Source organism: Gallus gallus, unplaced genomic scaffold, assembly GCF_016699485.2.
Source record: "Gallus gallus isolate bGalGal1 unplaced genomic scaffold, bGalGal1.mat.broiler.GRCg7b scaffold_94, whole genome shotgun sequence".
Classification (NCBI taxonomy): domain Eukaryota; kingdom Metazoa; phylum Chordata; class Aves; order Galliformes; family Phasianidae; genus Gallus; species Gallus gallus.
In genome coordinates, this window is record NW_024096046.1 from 1 (window position 1) to 17,249 (window position 17,249).

Here is a 17,249-nt window from a genome sequence, read left to right on the forward strand (position 1 = left end):
ACCCAAATGTGACCCCATGACCCCCCTTTAAGACCGCCCCCAGGACCCCAAAACTGACCCCACAACCCCAAAGCTGACCCTAAGACCCCCCCCAGGACCCCGAGACCTCCCAAGACCCCCCAAGGCCCCAAATCTGACCCCATCACCCCCCACAGGGCCCCAAGACCCCCCCCAGGACCCCAAATCTGACCCCATGACCCCAGGATCCCAAAACCCCCCCCAGGACCCCAATACCTCATTCAAGACCCTAAACCCCCCCCATGATCCCAAACCCCCCCCCAGGACCCCAAAACCTCCCCTATCACCCCAATCCTGACCCCAGGACCCCAAAACGCCCCCCAGGACCCCAAAACCCCCCCCATGATCCCAAACCTGACCCCATGACCCCCCATTCCGGGGGTCTTTTTGGGGTGCCCCCCCCCCCCCAATTTTTACCTTGCCCCCCCCAAACCTGACCCAGGACCCCAAAACCACCCCCAGGAACCCAAATCCTGACCCCAGGACCCCAAAACCTCCCCCATCACCCCAAACCCGACCCCATGGCCCCCCATTCTGGGGGTCTTTTGGGGTGACCCCCCCCCCAATTCTTACCTTGCCCCCCCCAAACCTGACCCCAGGACCCCAAAACCCCCCCCATGATCCCAAACCTGACCCCAGGACCCCAAAACCCCCCTCAGGACCCCAAAACCCCCCCAGGACCCCAAACCCGACCCCATGACCCCCCATTCCGGGGGTCTTTTTGGGATGTCCCCCCCCCCCAATCCTTACCTTGCCCCCCCGGACTGCCCTATGACCCCAAAACCTCCTCCAGGACCCCAAAACCTCCTTCAGGACCCCAAAACCTCCCCCATCACCCCAAACCTGACCCCATGACCCCCCATTCCGGGGGTGTTTTTGGGGTGTCCCCCCCCCCCCCAATTCTTACCTTGCCCCCCCCAAAGCTGACCCCAGGACCCAAAACCCCCTTCAAGACCCCAAACCCCCCCCCCATGATCCCATACCTGACCCCAGGACCCCAAAACCCCCCCATGACCCACCATTCTGGGGGTCTTTTTGGGGTGTCCCCCCCCCCAATTTTTAACTTGCCCCCCCTGGACCGCCCCATGACCCCAAAACCCCCTCCAGGACCCCAAAACCCCCATCAGGACCCCAAAACCCCCCTCAGGACCCCAAACCTGACCCCATGACCCCCCATTCCGGGGGTGTTTTTGGGGTGTCCCCCCCCCCCCCAATCCTTACCTTGCCCCCCCAAACCTGACCCCAGGACCCCAAAACCCCCCCCAGGACCCCAAAACCTCCTTCAGGACCCCAAAACCACCCCCAGGACCCCAAATCCTGACCCCAGGACCCCAAAACCCCCCATCACCCCAAATCCTGACCCCAGGACACCAAAACCCCCCCCATGATCCCATACCTGACCCCATGACCCCCCATTCCGGGGGTCTTTTTGGGGTGTCGTCCCCCCCCCAATCCTTACCTTGCCCCCCCGGACTGCCCCATGACCCCAAACCTGACCCCAAAACCCCCCCAGAACCCCAAAACCTCCCCCATGACCCCAAACCTGACCCAAAACCCCCTTCAGGACCCCAAAACCCCCCTCAGGACCCCAAACCCGACCCCATGACCCCCCCATTCCGGGGGTCTTTTTGGGGTGTCGTCCCCCCCCCCAGTCCTTACCTTGCCCCCCCAAACCTGACCCCAGCACCCCAAAACCCCCTTCAGGACCCCAAAACCTACCCCATGACCCCAAACCTGACCCCAAAACCCCCTTCAGGGACCCCAAAACCCCCCTCAGGACCCCAAACTGACCCCATGACCCCCCATTCCGGGGGTCTTTTTGGGGTGTCCCCCCCCCCCAATCCTTACCTTGCCCCCCCCAAACTTGACCCCAGCACCCCAAAACCCCCCCCAGGACCCCAATACCTCATTCAAGACCCAAAACCCCCCCCAACACCCCAAATCCTGACCCCAGGACCCCAAAATCCCCCCCATGACCCCAAACCCGACCCCATGACCCCCCATTCCGGGGGTCTTTTTGGGGTGTCCCCCCCCCAATCCTTACCTTGCCCCCCCCAAACCTGACCCCAGGACCCCAAACCCCCCCCCATGATCCCAAAATCCCCCCCAGGACCCCAAAACCTCCCCCATGATCCCAAACCTGACCCCAGGTCCCCAAAACCCCCCCCATGATCCCAAACCTGACCCCAGGACCCCAAAACCCCCCCCATGATCCCAAACCTGACCCCAGGACCCCAAAACCCCCCTCAGGACCCCAAAACCCCCCCAGGACCCCAATACCTCATTCAAGACCCCAAAACCCCCCCATGACCCCAAACCCGACCCCATGACCCCAAACCCGACCCCATGACCCCACATTCCGGGGGTCTTTTTGGGGTGTCCCCCCCCCCCAATCCTTACCTTGCCCCCCCCAAACTTGACCCCAGCACCCCAAAACCCCCCCCAGGACCCCAATACCTCATTCAAGACCCCAAAACCCCCCTCAGGACCCCAAAACCCCCCTCAGGACCCCAAACCCGACCCCATGACCCCCCATTCCGGGGGTCTTTTTGGGGTGTCCCCCCCCCAATCCTTACCTTGCCCCCCCCAAACCTGACCCCAGGACCCCAAACCCCCCCCCATGATCCCAAAATCCCCCCCAGGACCCCAAAACCTCCCCCATGATCCCAAACCTGACCCCAGGTCCCCAAACCCCCCCCCATGATCCCATACCTGACCCCAGGACCCCAAAACCCCCCCGTGATCCACCATTCCGGGGGTCTTTTTGGGGTGTCCCCCCCCCCCAATCCTTACCTTGCCCCCCCCAAACCTGACCCCAGCACCCCAAAACCCCCCCCAGGACCCCAATACCTCATTCAAGACCCCAAAACCCCCCCCATGACCCCAAACCCGACCCCAGGACCCCAAACCCGACCCCATGACCCCCCATTCCAGGGGTCTTTTTGGGGTGTGTCCCCCCCCAATCCTTACCTTGCCCCCCCAAACCTGACCCCAGCACCCCAAAACCCCCTCCAGGACCCCAAAACCCCCCCCATGACCCCAAACCCGACCCCATGACCCCCCATTCCGGGGGTCTTTTTGGGGTGTCCCCCCTCCCAATCCTTACCTTGCCCCCCCGGACTGCCCCAGAACCCCAAAACCCCCCCCATGATCCCATACCCGACCCCAGGACCCCAAAACCCCCCCCAGGACCCCAAAACCCCCCCATGATCCCATACCCGACCCCATGATCCCAAACCCGACCCCATGACCCCAAACCCGACCCCATGACCCCCCATTCCGGGGGTGTTTTTGGGGTGTCCCCCCCCCCCCAATCCTTACCTTGCCCCCCCCAAACCTGACCCCAGCACCCCAAAACCCCCCCCAGGACCCCAATACCTCATTCAAGACCCCAAAACCCCCCTCAGGACCCCAAAACCCCCCTCAGGACCCCAAACCCGACCCCATGACCCCACATTCCGGGGGTCTTTTTGGGGTGTCCCCCCCCCAATCCTTACCTTGCCCCCCCCAAACCTGACCCCAGCACCCCAAAACCCCCCCCAGGACCCCAATACCTCATTCAAGACCCCAAAACCCCCCTCAGGACCCCAAAACCCCCCTCAGGACCCCAAACCCGACCCCATGACCCCCCATTCCGGGGGTCTTTTTGGGGTGTCCCCCCCCCCCCCAATCCTTACCTTGCCCCCCCAAACCTGACCCCAGCACCCCAAAACCCCCTTCAGGACCCCAAAATCCCCCCCCAGGACCCCAAAACCTCCCCCATGATCCCAAACCTGACCCCAGGACCCCAAAACCCCCCCCAGGACCCCAATACCTCATTCAAGACCCCAAACCCCCCCCCATGATCCCATACCTGACCCCAGGACCCCAAAACCCCCCCATGATCCACCATTCTGGGGGTCTTTTTGGGGTGTCCCCCCCCCCCAATCCTTACCTTGCCCCCCCAAACCTGACCCCAGCACCCCAAAACCCCCCCCAGGACCCCAAAACCCCCTTCAGGACCCCAAACCCCCCCCATGACCCCAAACCCGACCCCAAGACCCCCCATTCCGGGGGTCTTTTTGGGGTGTCCCCCCCCCCCAATCCTTACCTTGCCCCCCCGGACTGCCCCATGACCCCCAAACCCCCCCAGGACCCCAAAACCCCCTTCAGGACCCCAAAACCCCCCTCAGGACCCCAAACCTGACCCCATGACCCCCCATTCCGGGGGTGTTTTTGGGGTGTCCCCCCCCCCCAATCCTTACCTTGCCCCCCCAAACCTGACCCCAGCACCCCAAAACCCCCCCCAGGACCCCAAAACCTCCCCCATGACCCCAAACCTGACCCCAAAACCCCCTTCAGAACCCCAAAACCCCCCCCATGACCCCAAACCTGACCCCATGACCCCCCATTCCGGGGGTGTTTTTGGGGTGTCCCCCCCCCCAATTCTTACCTTGCCCCCCCCAAACCTGACCCCAGGACCCCAAACCCCCCCCCATGATCCCAAAATCCCCCCCCAGGACCCCAAAACCTCCCCCATGATCCCAAACCTGACCCCAGGACCCCAAAACCCCCCCCAGGACCCCAAAACCTCCTTCAGGACCCCAACCCCCCCCCCCCCATGATCCCATACCTGACCCCAGGACCCCAAAACCCCCTCATGACCCACCATTCTGGGGGTCTTTTTGGGGTGTCCCCCTCCCCAATTTTTACCTTGCCCCCCCGGACTGCCCCATGACCCCAAACCTGACCCCAAAACCCCCCAGAACCCCAAACCCCCTTCAGGACCCCAAACCCCCCCCCAGGACCCCAATACCTCATTCAAGACCCCAAACCCCCCCCATGATCCCATACCTGACCCCAGGACCCCAAACCTGACCCCATGACCCCCCATTCCGGGGGTGTTTTTGGGGTGTCCCCCCCCCCCCAATCCTTACCTTGCCCCCCCCAACCTGACCCCAGGACCCCAAAACCCCCCCCAGGACCCCAAAACCTCCCCCATGACCCCAAACCTGACCCCAAAACCCCCTTCAGAACCCCAAAACCCCCCCCATGACCCCAAACCTGACCCCATGACCCCCCATTCCGGGGGTGTTTTTGGGGTGTCCCCCCCCCCAATTCTTACCTTGCCCCCCCCAAACCTGACCCCAGGACCCCAAACCCCCCCCCATGATCCCAAAATCCCCCCCCAGGACCCCAAAACCTCCCCCATGATCCCAAACCTGACCCCAGGACCCCAAAACCCCCCCCAGGACCCCAAAACCTCCTTCAGGACCCCAACCCCCCCCCCCCCATGATCCCATACCTGACCCCAGGACCCCAAAACCCCCTCATGACCCACCATTCTGGGGGTCTTTTTGGGGTGTCCCCCTCCCCAATTTTTACCTTGCCCCCCCGGACTGCCCCATGACCCCAAACCTGACCCCAAAACCCCCCAGAACCCCAAACCCCCCCCCAGGACCCCAATACCTCATTCAAGACCCCAAACCCCCCCCCATGATCCCATACCTGACCCCAGGACCCCAAACCTGACCCCAAAACCCCCCAGAACCCCAAACCCCCCCCCAGGACCCCAATACCTCATTCAAGACCCCAAACCCCCCCCCATGATCCCATACCTGACCCCAGGACCCCAAACCTGACCCCATGACCCCCCATTCCGGGGGTGTTTTTGGGGTGTCCCCCCCCCCCCAATCCTTACCTTGCCCCCCCCAACCTGACCCCAGGACCCCAAAACCCCCCCCAGGACCCCAAAACCCCCCTCAGGACCCCAAAACCTCCCCATGACCCCAAACCTGACACCAAAACCCCCTTCAGGACCCCAAAACCCCCCCCATGACCCCAAACCCGACCCCATGACCCCCCATTCCGGGGGTGTTTTTGGGGTGTCCCCCCCCCCCCAATCCTTACCTTGCCCCCCCCCGGTCTCTCCAAGCCATTCTTGAAGTCGAAGTTGGCGAGATCCCGAGCCGGCCCCAAAAAGCGGCTCAGCTCGATCTTACTGCGGAACTTCTCCCCTGTAGGGCTGAGAAATGGGGGGGGGGGGGGACCCCCAAATTAGAGGGGGGGTCCCCAAATTAAGGGGGGGACCCCAAATTAAAGGGGGGGTCCCCATAATCCCTATCATTGGGGGATGGGGGGGGTTAAAGGGGAAAGGAAGGGGGGGGAAAGAATAGGGGGGGATGTGGGGTTAAAGGGCATTAATGGGGGTCCCCAAATTAAAGCGGGGTCTCCAATTAAAGGGGGGTCTCCAAATTAAAGGGGGGGACCCCAAATTAAAGGGGGGGGGTCCCCAAATTAAAGGGGGGGTCCCCATAACCCCTATAATTGGGGGATGGGGGGGTTAAAGGGGAAAGGAAAGGGGGAAAAGAATTGGGGGGGATGTGGGGTTAAAGGGCATTAATGGGGGTGGGAAAAAGGGGGGGGGACCCCAAATTAAAGGGGGGGCCCCAAATTAAAGGGGGGGTCCCCATAACCCCTATCATTGGGGGATGGGGGGGGTTAAAGGGGAAAGGAAGGGGGGGATGTGGGGTTAAAGGGGATTAATGGGGGTGGGAAAAGGGGGGGGACCCCAAATTAAAGGGGGGTCTCCAATTAAAGGGGGGTCCCCAAATTTAAGGGGGGGGTCCCCAAGAACCCCTATAATTGGGGGGTGGGGGGGTTAAAGGAGAAAGGAAGGGGGGGATGTGGGGTTAAAGGGGATTAATGGGGGTGGGAAAAGGGGGGGGACCCCAAAATTGGGGGGGCCCCATAGGGAAGGATTTGGGGGGGGGTGAAAGGGGGTAAAAGGGAAGAGAGGGACCCCAAAACGTCCCCATAGGGACCCCCAAAATGCTCCCATAGGGACCCCAAAATGTCCCCATGGGGTCCCCAAGATTGGGGGGGGGGGAAATGATCCCAATGGAAGGGATTAATGGGGTTTTGGGGGGGGGTTCTTTGGGGGTCTCTGAGACCCCATAAGAGCCCCATAGGGTCCCCTAAATGGCCCACAGAGAAGGATTAATGGGGGGGGGGACGCTCGGAGACCCCAAAATGCTCCATGGGGGGATTAATGGGGTTGGGGGGCTCTGAGACCCCAAAATACCCCATAGGAGGATCTTATTGGGGTGAGGGGGGGCTCTGAGACCCCCAAAACCCCCATAGGTCCCCCAAATACCCCATAGGAGAATCTTATTGGGGTGAGGGGGGGCTCTGAGACCCCAAACCCCCCATAAGTGGGGATCAATGGCGTTGGGGGGGTGTTCTGAGACCCCAAAGACCCCCACAGGGACCCCAAATACCCCCATATGTCCCCTAAATACCCCACAGAAAGGGATTAATGGGGGGGGGGGGGGGGGGGAAGGGGACGCTCAGAGACCCCAAAATGCTCCATAGGGGGGATTAATGGGGTGGGGGGGCTCTGAGACCCCAAAATGCCCCATAGGAGGATCTTAATGGGGTGAGGGGGGGCTCTGAGACCCCAAATACTCCCGCGGAGACCCCTATACCCCCCATAAGTGGGGATCAATGGGGTGGGGGGGGCTCTGAGACCCCAAAGACCCTTAAGGGGACCCCAAATACCCCCATATGTCTCCTAAATACCCCATAGAAAGGGATTAATGGGGTGGGGGGGGGTCTGAGACCCCAAAGTCCCCCATGAGAACCCCAAAGACCCCCATGGGGACCCCAGAATACCCCATGGGAGGGGATCAGTGGGGTCGGGAGGGCTCTGAGACCCCAAAGACCCCCAATAGGTCCTCTAAACACCCCATAGGAGGATCTCAATGAGGAGAGGGGGGGGCTCTGAGACCCCAAAGACCCCAATGGGGACCCCAAAATACCCCCATTGCTTCCCCTAAATACCCCATAGCAGAGGATTAATGGGCCAGGGGGGGGCTCTGAGACCCCAAACACCCCCATAGGTCCCCTAAACACCCCATAGGAGGACCTTAATGGGGTGGGGGGGGGCTCTGATACCCAAAGACCCCCATGGGGACCCCAAATACCCCCATATGTCCCCTAAATGCCCCATAGAAAGGGATCAATGGGGTCGGGGGGGCTCTGAGACCCCAAACACCCCCATAGGTCCTCTAAACACCCCATAGGAGGACCTTAATGGGGTGAGGGGGGGCTTTGAGATCCCAAAGACCCCCATGGGGACCCCAAATACCCCCATATGTCCCCTAAATGCCCCATAGAAAGGGATCAATGGGGTCGGGGGGGCTCTGAGACCCCAAACACCCCCATAGGTCCCTTAAACACCCCATAGGAGGACCTTAATGGGGTGAGGGGGGGCTTTGAGATCCCAAAGACCCCCATGGGGACCCCAAAATACCCCCACTGACACCCCAGAATACCCTATAGGAGGGGATTAATGGACCGCGGGGGGGGGTCTGATACCCCAAAGACCCCCATAGGTCCCCTAAACACCCCATAGGAGGACCTTAATGGGGTGAGGGGGGGCTCTGAGACCCCAAATACTCCCACGGAGACCCCTAAACCCCCCATAAGTGGGGATCAATGGTTTGGGGGGGGGTCTGAGACCCCCATGAGAACCCCAAACACCCCCATGGGGACCCCTAAACCCCCCGTAAGTGGGGATCAATGGGGTGGGGGGAGGGCTCTGAGACCCCAAAGTCCCCCATGGGGACCCCTAAACACCCCATAGGAGGATCTTAATGGCGTGGGGGGGCTCTGAGACGCCAAAGACCCCCATAGGTCCCCTAAACACCCCATAGGAGGACCTTAATGGGGTGAGGGGGGCCTCTGAGACCCCAAAGACCCCAATGGGGACCCCAAAATACCCCCATTGCTTCCCCTAAATACCCCATAGCAGAGGATTAATGGGCCAGGGGGGGGCTCTGAGACCCCAAAGACCCCCATAGGTCCCCTAAACACCCCATAGGAGGACCTTAATGGGGTGAGGGGGGCCTCTGAGACCCCAAAGACCCCCATGGGGACCCCAAATACCCCCATTGCTTCCCCTAAATACCCCATAGCAGAGGATTAATGGGCCAGGGGGGGGCTCTGAGACCCCAAAGACCCCCATAGGTCCCCTAAACACCCCATAGGAGGACCTTAATGGGGTGGGGGGGGGCTCTGAGACCCCAAAGACCCCCATGGGGACCCCAAATACCCCCATTGCTTCCCCTAAATACCCCATAGCAGAGGATTAATGGGCCAGGGGGGGGCTCTGAGACCCCAAAGACCCCCATAGGTCCCCTAAACACCCCATAGGAGGACCTTAATGGGGTGGGGGGGGGCTCTGAGACCCCAAAGACCCCAATGGGGACCCCAAAATACCCCCATTGCTTCCCCTAAATACCCCATAGCAGAGGATTAATGGGCCAGGGGGGGCTCTGAGACCCCAAACACCCCCATAGGTCCCCTAAACACCCCATAGGAGGACCTTAATGGGGTGAGGGGGGGCTCTGAGACCCCAAAGACCCCCATAGGACCCCTAAACCCCCCATAAGTGGGGATCAATGCTTTGGGGGGGGGTCTGAGACCCCCATGAGAACCCCAAACACCCCCATGGGGACCCCTAAACCCCCCATAAGTGGGGATCAATGGGGTGGGGGGAGGGCTCTGAGACCCCAAAGTCCCCTATGGGGACCCCTTAACACCCCATAGGAGGATCTTAATGGCGTGGGGGGGCTCTGAGACGCCAAAGACCCCCATAGGTCCCCTAAATACCCCACAGAAGGATCTTAATGGGGTGAGGGGGGGCTCTGAGACCCCAAAGACCCCCATGGGGACCCCAAAATACCCCCATTGCTTCCCCTAAATACCCCATAGCAGAGGATTAATGGGCCAGGGGGGGGCTCTGAGACCCCAAAGACCCCCATAGGTCCCCTAAACACCCCATAGGAGGACCTTAATGGGGTGGGGGGGGGTCTGAGACCCCAAAGACCCCAATGGGGACCCCAAAATACCCCCATTGCTTCCCCTAAATACCCCATAGCAGAGGATTAATGGGCCAGGGGGGGGGCTCTGAGACCCCAAAGACCCCCATAGGTCCCCTAAACACCCCATAGGAGGACCTTAATGGGGTGGGGGGGGGGCTCTGAGACCCCAAAGACCCCAATGGGGACCCCAAAATACCCCCATTGCTTCCCCTAAATACCCCATAGCAGAGGATTAATGGGCCAGGGGGGGCTCTGAGACCCCAAACACCCCCATAGGTCCCCTAAACACCCCATAGGAGGACCTTAATGGGGTGAGGGGGGGCTCTGAGACCCCAAAGACCCCCATAGGACCCCTAAACCCCCCATAAGTGGGGATCAATGCTTTGGGGGGGGGTCTGAGACCCCCATGAGAACCCCAAACACCCCCATGGGGACCCCTAAACCCCCCATAAGTGGGGATCAATGGGGTGGGGGGAGGGCTCTGAGACCCCAAAGTCCCCTATGGGGACCCCTTAACACCCCATAGGAGGATCTTAATGGCGTGGGGGGGCTCTGAGACGCCAAAGACCCCCATAGGTCCCCTAAATACCCCACAGAAGGATCTTAATGGGGTGAGGGGGGGCTCTGAGACCCCAAAGACCCCCATGGGGACCCCAAAATACCCCCATTGCTTCCCCTAAATACCCCATAGCAGAGGATTAATGGGCCAGGGGGGGGCTCTGAGACCCCAAAGACCCCCATAGGTCCCCTAAACACCCCATAGGAGGACCTTAATGGGGTGGGGGGGGGTCTGAGACCCCAAAGACCCCAATGGGGACCCCAAAATACCCCCATTGCTTCCCCTAAATACCCCATAGCAGAGGATTAATGGGCCAGGGGGGGGCTCTGAGACCCCAAAGACCCCCATAGGTCCCCTAAACACCCCATAGGAGGACCTTAATGGGGTGGGGGGAGGGCTCCGAGGACCCCCCAAAAGCCCTTTGGGGTGCAATGGGGGGGGGGAGGGGGGGGTCTTACCTTTGGTAATAGGTGTCGGTGCGGCCGCAGGTGGCCCCCGACTTTCGGAAGGCTTCCCTTCTCTTCCAGCCGGGCCCCAAAGCGGGGCACTCCACCCAACCCTCCGCCATGCTGCCCTGGGGGGGTCACTGCAACAAAAAAAAAACGCCGTTTCCCACCTCAAAAATCACCCAAAACCACCCAAAATTGCGCCCCCCCCCCCAAACCGCGACCTTCTCTGCTGCTTCCTGCTTTGCTCGCTGGAGGCCACGCCCCCCCCGCTAAGCCACGCCCCCTCCCGTTTGGAGCAATGGGTTTCCGTCTGCGCCAGGCCACGCCCCCTCCGCTAAGCCACGCCCCCTCCCGTTTGGAGCAATGGGTTTCCGTCTGCGCTAGGCCACGCCCCCTCCCGTTTGGAGCAATGGGTTTCCTCCTGCGCCAGACCACGCCCCCTTCGCTAAGCCACGCCCCCCCCCCCCGTTTAGAGCAATGGGTTTCCGTCTGCGCCAGGCCACGCCCCCCTTCCCCAAGCCACGCCCTCTTCCTGGATCGAGGCGCTTCCTCTCCGCCAGGCCACGCCCCCTTCGCCGCCAAAGCCACGCCCCTTCGCTAAGCCACGCCCCCTCGCAAGCGAACCCATTCCCCCCCCCCATAAAGCCCCAAACGGCCCCAAATCCCCCTTTCCTCCCCCCCAACAACCCCACAAACCCTCCCAAAGCGACCCCAAACCCCACCCGATCCCTCAAAACCCCTAAAACCACCCGAATCCCCCCAAAACGACCCCATAAATCCCCAAACGACCCCAAACCCCCACTTTCGCCCCCCCCAAAAACCCCAAATTCCCCCTTTTTCCCCCCAAAAAATCCCCTATAGACCCACATGAAACGACCCCAAATCCAACGAGATCCCATAAAGCCCCCAAACAACCCCAAATGCCCCCCAAAACGACCCCACAAACCTCCCCAAACAGACCCCAAATCCCCACTTTGGGCTCAAAAACGACCCCAAATCCCCTCATAATGACCCCAAAACGCCCCCATAAACCCCCCACGACCCCAAATCCCCACCTTTCCCCCATAATACCCCATAATGACCCCAAAACGACCCCATAAACCCCCCACGACCCCAAATCCCCACTTTTCCCCCATAATACTCCATAATGACCCCAAAATGCCCCCAAAACGACCCCATAAACCCCCCCAAGATCCCAAATCCCCACCTTTCCTCCATAATACCCCATAATGACCCCAAAACGACCCCATAAACCCCCCATGACCCCAAATCCCCACTTTTCCCCCATAATATTCCATAATGACCCCAAAACGCCCCCATAAACCCCCCACGACCCCAAATCCCCACTTTTCCCCCATAATACCCCATAATGACCCCAAAACACCCCCAAAGCCCCCCATAATGCCCCCCGAAACCCCACACATTGCCCCCAACCCCATATTTCCCCCAACCCCCCCCATTTCCCACCCCAAACCCCATAATTACCCCCAACCCCCCCCCCATTGCCCCACACACCCCATAATTCCCCTCACGTTCTCCCCACACCCCCAAAACCCCCCCCATTACCCCCCCAAAAACCCCATATCCCCCCTGACCCCCCCAAAACCCCATTATTTCCCCCCCAGAAACCCCATTATTCCCCCCCAACCCCCCATCATTCCCCCCAAATTCCCCCAAAACCCCCATATTGCCCCCCAAACCCCATAATTCGCCCCCATTGCCCCCCAACCCCCCCCACAAACCCCCCCATTTCCCACCCCAAAACCCCCATATTCCCCCCCAAACCCCATATTCCCCCCCAGCTCCCCCCAACCCCCCCATTTCCCACCCCAAATCCCCCATATTACCCCCTTACACCCCCACCAACCCCATATTGCCCCTAAAATCCCTCTCTCCCCCCCCCAAACCCCCCTTATCCCCCCCCAACCCCCATTTCCCACCCCAAATCCCCCATATTCCCCCCCAAACCCCATATTCCCCCCCCAAACTCCCATTATCTCCCCCCAAGCCCCCCATTTCCCACCCCAAATCCCCCATATAACCCCCCACCAACCCCATATTGCCCCCAAAATCCCACTCTCCCCCCCAAAGCCCCCATATTACGCACAACCCCCCCCCAGACCCCCATAATCTCCCCCCATCCCCCCCATTTCCCACCCCAAAACCCCCATATTCCCCCCCAGCCCCCCACAAACCCCATATTCCCCCCCCAAACTCCCATTATCTCCCCCCAACCCCCCCATTTCCCACCCCAAATCCCCCATATAACCCCCCACCAACCCCATATTGCCCCCAAATCCCCCATATTACGCACAACCCCCCCCCAGACCCCCATAATCTCCCCCCATCCCCCCCATTTCCCACCCCAAAACCCCCATATTCCCCACAAACCCCATATTCCCCCCCAGCCCCCCCAATTCCCACCCCAAATCCCCCATATTATCCCCCACGCCCCCACCAACCCCATATTGCCCCCAAAATCCCACTCTCCCCCCCAGAACCACCCATATGCCCCCCCAAAACCCCATATTACCCCCATCCCCCCCAAACCCCCCTTATCCCCCCCCAACCCCCTCCATTTCCCACCCCAAAACCCCCATATTCCCCCCCATATTACCCCCAAACCCCATATCCCTCCCCACCCCCCCAAAACCCCACATTCCCCCTCCCATATCCCCCACATTGCCCCCAATCCCCCCACAAACCCCACATTCCCCCCCCAAAACCCCCATATCCCCCCCAAACCTCCCCCCAAACCCATAAATCCCCCATACTCCCCCCTAAACCTCCATAATTCCCCCCTCCCCCCCCCAAAACACCCAAATCCCCCCTTTTCCCCCCACTCCCCCTCACAAACCCCACATCCCCCCCCCAAAACTCCCCATATCTCCCCCCAAACCCCACTCCCCCCCCCAGAACCCCACATTTACCCCCCCAAAACCCCCACATTTCCTACAACCCCCCCACTCCTGCCCCCCAAAACCCCCCCGGACCCCCCCAAAACACCCTTCCTGCCCCCAAATCCCCCCTATTTCCCCCCAAATCCCCCCCAAATCCCCCCGCAAACGGCCCCAAAACCCCAAACCCCCACTTTACCCCACCCCCTCCCCCCAAAACCCCACTTCCCCCCCCCCCAAGACCCCCCCCCGCCCCCCATACCTGCCGCCCCATGTCCCGCCCGCTCGTGGCGCAGATGCAGCCGGAAGCGGAAGTGCGGAGCCACGTGACGCGGCGCGCAGCCAATGGCGAGCGGAGGCGCGCAAAGGGGGCGGGGCGTCACGTGACGGCGCGGTGGCGGGAGGCGGCTGGGAGGGGCATGCAAATGAAGGGATCACGTGGCGCTCCGCCGCCGCCTCCGGTTGGAGGGCGGAGCGCGCGCCGAGGGGCACGTGATCGCGGGGGGGGCGGGGATATGCTAATCAGGCGCCGTAAAGCAGTGCCTGTAGGGCGATCTGCGTAGCCCCATATAGGGATCCCATAGGGAACCCCCCGCCCTATAGAGCCCTATAGGAACCCCCCCACGCCGTTGCTTCCCCATAGAGACCCCCAGAAACCCACAGGGATCCTTCAGTCCTATAGGGCCCACAAAACCCCCCATAGGGACCCCTCAGCCCTATATGAACCCCAAAACCCCATAGGGACCCCTCACCTCTATAGAAACCCCAAAAGCCAGCAGGAACCCCAAAATCACACAGAGCCCCATAGAGACCCCCCAAAACCCCATAGGGAACCCCCAGCCCTATAGGATCCCCAAAACCCCATAGAGGCCCCAAAACCCCACAGAGCCCCATAGGGTCCCCCCCAAAACCCCACAGGGACCCCTCAGCCCTATAGGAACCCCAAAAACCCCCCATAAGGACCCCTCAGCCCTATAGGAACCCCAAAACCCCATAAAGGCCCCAAACCCCCACAGAGCCCCATAGGGTCCCCCCAAAACCCCATACGGAACCCCATAGGGACCCCTCAGCCCTATAGGAAACCCAAAACCCCATATGGGACCCTTCAGCCCTATAGGGACCCCCAAAACCCCACAGGGACCCCGATACCCTATAAGAACCCCAAAACACCATAGGGACCCATCAGCCCTATAGGAACCCCAAAACCCCACAGGGACCCCTCAGCTCTATAGAAACCCCAAAAGTCAGCAGGAACCCCAAAATCACACAGAGCCTCATAGAGACCCCCCAAAACCCCATAGGGAACCCCCAGCCCTATAGGAACCCCAAAAGCCCGAAGGGACCCCAAAACCACATAGAGCCTCATAGGGTCCCCCCAAAACCCCATAGGGACCCCTCAGCCCTATATGATCCCCAAAACCCCAAAGAGGCCCCAAAACCCCACAGAGCCCCATAGGGAACCCCAAAACCCCACAGCGACCCCTCAGCCCTATAGGCAACCCCAAAACCCCACAGCGACCCCTCAGCCCTATAGGGACCCCAAAACCCCCCATAGGGACCCCTCAGCCCTATAGGAACCCCAAAACCCCATAAAGGCCCCAAACCCCCACAGAGCCCCATAGGGTCCCCCCAAAACCACACAGGGACCCCTCAACCCTATAGGACCCCAAAACCCCTCAGGGACCCCAAAGCCCCACAGAGCCCCATAGGGACCCCCAAAACCCCATACGGAACCCCATAGGGACCCCTCAGCCCTATAGGAACCCCAAAACCCCATATGGGACCCTTCAGCCCTATAGGGACCCCCAAAACCCCACAGGGACCCCTCAATCCTATAGGAACCCCAAAGCCCCCATAGGGACCCCTCAGCCCTATAGGAAACCCAAAAGCCCGAAGGGACCCCAAAACCCCCCAGAGCCCCATAGGGACCCCCAAAACCCCATACGGAACCCCATAGGGACCCCTCAGCCCTATAGGAAACCCAAAACCCCATATGGGACCCTTCAGCCCTATAGGGACCCCCAAAACCCCACAGGGACCCCGATACCCTATAAGAACCCCAAAACACCATAGGGACCCATCAGCCCTATAGGAACCCCAAAACCCCACAGGGACCCCTCAGCTCTATAGAAACCCCAAAAGTCAGCAGGAACCCCAAAATCACACAGAGCCTCATAGAGACCCCCCAAAACCCCATAGGGAACCCCCAGCCCTATAGGAACCCCAAAAGCCCGAAGGGACCCCAAAACCACATAGAGCCTCATAGGGTCCCCCCAAAACCCCATAGGGACCCCTCAGCCCTATATGATCCCCAAAACCCCAAAGAGGCCCCAAAACCCCACAGAGCCCCATAGGGTCCCCCCAAAACCCCACAGGGACCCTTCAGCCCTATAGGAACCCCAAAACCCCCATAGCGACCCCTCAGCCCTATAGGGTCCCCCGAAAACCACACAGGGACACCTCAGCCCTATAGGGACCCCCAAACCCCATAGGGGCCCCAAAACCCCACAGAGCCCCATAGGGTCCCCCCAAAACCCCACAGGGACCCCTCAGCCCTATAGGAACCCCAAAACCCCCATAGCGACCCCTCAGCCCTATAGGGTCCCCCGAAAACCACACAGGGACCCCTCAGCCCTATAAGGACACCAAAAACCCCATAGGGAACCCCCAGCCCCATAGGGTCCCCCCAAAACCCCATAGGGACCCCTCAGCCCTATAGGAACCCCAAAACCCCCCATAGGGACCTCTCAGCCCTATAGGGACCCCAAAACCCCATACGGAACCACTCAGCCCTATAAGAACCCCAAAACCCCATAGGGAGCCCAAAACCCCACAGAGCCCCATAGGGACTCCCCCAAACCCCATAGGGAACCCCTCAGCCCTACAGGAACCCCCCCCCAAAATACCATAGGGACCCCTCAGCCCTATAGGAACCCCAAAACCCCAAAGAGGCCCCAAAACCCCACAGAGCCCCATAGGGTCCCCCCAAAACCCTACAGGGATCCCTCAGCCCTATAGGAACCCCAAAACCCCCCATAGGGACCCCTCAGCCCTATAGGAACCCCAAAACCCCCCATAGGGACCTCTCAGCCCTATAGGGACCCCAAAACCCCACAGGAACCCCTCAGCCCTATAAGGACACCAAAAACCCCATATGGACCCCCCAGCCCTATAGCAACCCCAAACCCCAGAGGGACCCCTCAGCCCTATAGGAACCCCCAAACCCCATAGGGGCCCCAAAACCCCACAGAGCCCCATAGGGTCCCCCCAAAACCCTACAGGGACCCCTCAGCCCTATAGGAACCCCAAAACCCCAAAGAGGCCCCAAAACCCCACAGAACCCCATAGGGAACCCCAAAACCCCACAGGGACCCCTCAGCCCTATAGGAACCCCAAAACCCCCATAGCGACCCCTCAGCCCTATAGGGTCCCCCGAAAACCACACAGGGACCCCTCAGCC

At 60.9% G+C, this 17,249-nt stretch overlaps 1 long non-coding RNA gene across 1 annotated transcript; it reads right to left on the reverse strand.

The window, feature by feature from the left end:
• Positions 1 to 5,880: 5,880 nt before the first annotated feature.
• On the reverse strand, positions 5,881 to 14,093 carry LOC121108935. The gene is made up of 3 exons (XR_005843580.2): positions 14,052 to 14,093; positions 10,902 to 11,029; positions 5,881 to 6,022 (listed from the first exon to the last, which is right to left on the reverse strand). It is a non-coding gene; the product is annotated as an uncharacterized LOC121108935 (long non-coding RNA).
• Between the last annotated feature and the right edge of the window lie 3,156 nt (positions 14,094 to 17,249).